This window comes from Pocillopora verrucosa, chromosome 5, assembly GCF_036669915.1.
Source record: "Pocillopora verrucosa isolate sample1 chromosome 5, ASM3666991v2, whole genome shotgun sequence".
In the NCBI taxonomy this organism is placed as follows: Eukaryota; Metazoa; Cnidaria; class Anthozoa; order Scleractinia; family Pocilloporidae; genus Pocillopora; species Pocillopora verrucosa.
In genome coordinates this window covers 15,277,462-15,280,351 of record NC_089316.1, presented here as the reverse complement: position 1 = coordinate 15,280,351, position 2,890 = coordinate 15,277,462, and the positions used below count along the sequence as shown (strand labels likewise).

At 43.5% G+C, this 2,890-nt stretch overlaps 1 non-coding gene across 1 annotated transcript; it reads right to left on the bottom strand.

The window, feature by feature from the left end:
- Positions 1-591: 591 nt before the first annotated feature.
- LOC131794471 (U2 spliceosomal RNA) lies at positions 592-776 on the bottom strand. Its single transcript, XR_009340977.2, has one exon. It is a non-coding gene; the product is annotated as a U2 spliceosomal RNA (small nuclear RNA).
- Positions 777-2,890: the final 2,114 nt, after the last annotated feature.

Here is a 2,890-nt window from a genome sequence, read left to right as displayed (position 1 = left end):
AAGAGCCGAACCAGGCCCAAGAATGGGATGGGTGACACACGCGAGAAAAAACCAGCCCGAGGCCAGGAAACCCTGGCCCTAGACTACAGGAAAACAAAGCCAAAAAGCCTTTTGGCTAGGCACGAAAAAACCGAAAAAAAACCCGGTCACTGGCGTTCCCTCCCGGCAGGTACTTAGCACTGGACCAAAGATAGAAAAAAAAGGAAAGGAAAAGAAAAAATACTCACAAAAATCCGGCCCACAAAGAGTCTCCGGAATCGAAGCACCACCACAAGAGAAATCGAGGAAAACCACGACAACAAGCGCGATCCCACGTAGATACTAGCGACACGAGAGAATCTCCCGCGTCAGGTCAGTATGCTTTTTCAGCGTCTGCCCTCGGTGAAAAAATCCACTTACCCCTAGGTCCTTGTGGTAGTGCTTTGCGCACTTCAGAAAACGTAGGCCAGCGGCCGTTCCTGCCATTGTCTGTTGTCTGAATTATCATCCCTCTTTCACCTCTTCCCCCTCTAAGGGCGGGCGGGGCTCCTGTAAACATAAAAGAATGCTATACCGTTGACTTTGTTTTGGATTGAATGTGTCTTCCCCAGAGGGAAGTGGGCCGCACTCGGAGGTAGTGCTATACCGAGGCAACCCGTGGCTGGGACGAGGCAAGCCTCTTTTCCACAGCCCAGTTCCAAAAATCAGTTTAATATATGAGCTGCTCAATGAGCAGCGTATCAGATATTAAGCTGATAAGAACAGATTTTAAGTTTTGAAATTGATTTATTTAGAATAAATCTATATACAGAATAAAAGTGCGAAACGCACGTGGGCTTGGCCCTTACTTATTAATTATAAATCGAAAGAAAGTTCCAAAGTCCAAACAAAACTAATTAATCACTAATAAAGTCCAGAAGAGGTCCATGTAAAGTCCGTATTTACACTAAATATTACTAATTATTAATATTCCTTACACTAATATACCTAATGTACCTAAATAAATTAAAGCTAATTATTGACATTCCTTAACCTAATACACCCTAACCTAATGCACCTAAATAAATCTTAAGCTATCAATTAACTAATGAACCTAAAAAGTTGTTACTATTACTAGGTCAATTAATTACTATTTACAGAAATATTTACATCAATAATTTATAAGAATCGCCATCGAAACGGCAAAGACCTGGAGCCTCCCAAACATTCTTAAACTCCGAAAACGGAAGCCGAAAAAAATCACAAGCTACTCTGTTCCTGACATCACCGAGGATATAACGAATCATACCCTCGGGAGTGTCATTTCCGTTATGAAAGGTAGCTTTATTGCGAAACTTCCAGACACCGTACAGAATCGTTTTGATTAAGAAGCGGGCTAACTGAGCCTTTTTAGGGCTAACGGGAGCCCAACGGAAAAAGAAAACACGAGTACACGATGGCAAGAAAGGAAAGCCAAGAAGGGAAGAGAGAACAGGAGAGAAAAACGACCACACACGTTTCACACGAACACAGTTAAGAAAACAATGATCAATTGTCTCTTTACGGGAGCAGGACGCGCATTTGTCAGAGTCGATATACCCCCAATTTTTTAGGGAGTCGCGTACCTTCACAGCGCGGAGGACAATTAACCAAAGTATATCGTTTTTATAGTTTTCGGAAAAATCATCCCTAACAGAAACCCAGAAACGGTCGAGATCAAAATCTATCGGAAGAAAGGCAGACCAAAAGCGATGGAGAATCGGGGAGGCAGAATTCTCTCTCAAGAGAGCTAAATAGCACTTCTTGGAAGAGAAAACAAAATCTCGCCACTCTTGGTGGGAAACGATCCCGCGAAGAGAGGCGAGAATCGAAAAGCATTTCTCATAATAGGGTGTCAAATTCTGTGTGCTCGGAGTGGAGTTGTCACGAAGAGAACGCCACTCCGGCCGGCAAGAAGCAAGTCTAGAACCTAGAAAATATTTGGTTAGGAAAAAAGACTTTGACTCGCGATCATCGAGAATAGAAATGAGGGACGCCAACTTAAGAGAATCGCTTTTGGTCTGAAAGTTAAAAATGCCGAGACCACCCTTCCCGAGGGACTGGTGGCAAGTCATCCGGCTAACCGTTTCAATGCGGGATCCCCAGAGAAAAGGCCAGACTAAATTGTTAATTTTCGAAACCACCCATTTAGGGACACACAACACAGCAGAGAGATACAAAAGTTTACTAATCCCCAACACATTGATTATGAGGGATTTACCGACAAGGGAGAGAGATCGAGATTTCCAGAGATTAAGATGTTTCTCTAATTTCTCGAGCTTTGGTCGCCAATTATCGGCATCGGTGTCGGGGCCAAAAACAACGCCTAAAATTTTCATTTTCGTCACCCACTTGAGGCCAAGCGGCTGGTCGCCGCGCGAACGCCATGCTCCCAGCCACATGGCCTCAGTTTTTGCGACGTTGAGACGAGCTCCAGACCCACCCTCATACACATTGATCATGTTAAATAAAAATTGAAGGGAACGATAGGATTTAACAATACAGGTCGTATCATCAGCATAAACACCCACTTTATAACATAAACCTCGTGCGCCCGGAAGGAGAAAGCCCTCGATATCTGGATTATTTCGGATTTTGCACGCAAGAGTTTCAACACAAAGAATGTACAACAAGGGAGACAGGGAATCTCCTTGTCTTACCCCGCGGGATAAAGGTATCGTGTCTGACAACCACTCGTTCACAATAATGCGCATGTTAGCGCCATTATATAGGGTATTGATCCAGAAACAAAAGGATGGACCAAAACCGAAACGAGACAATAAATTTAACAAAAAGGTGCGATTGACACGATCGAAAGCTTTCTCTTGATCGAGGCTAATCAAAATACCGGTCTCATTAGTACGATCGATATGATCTAGCACATCTCTAAGAA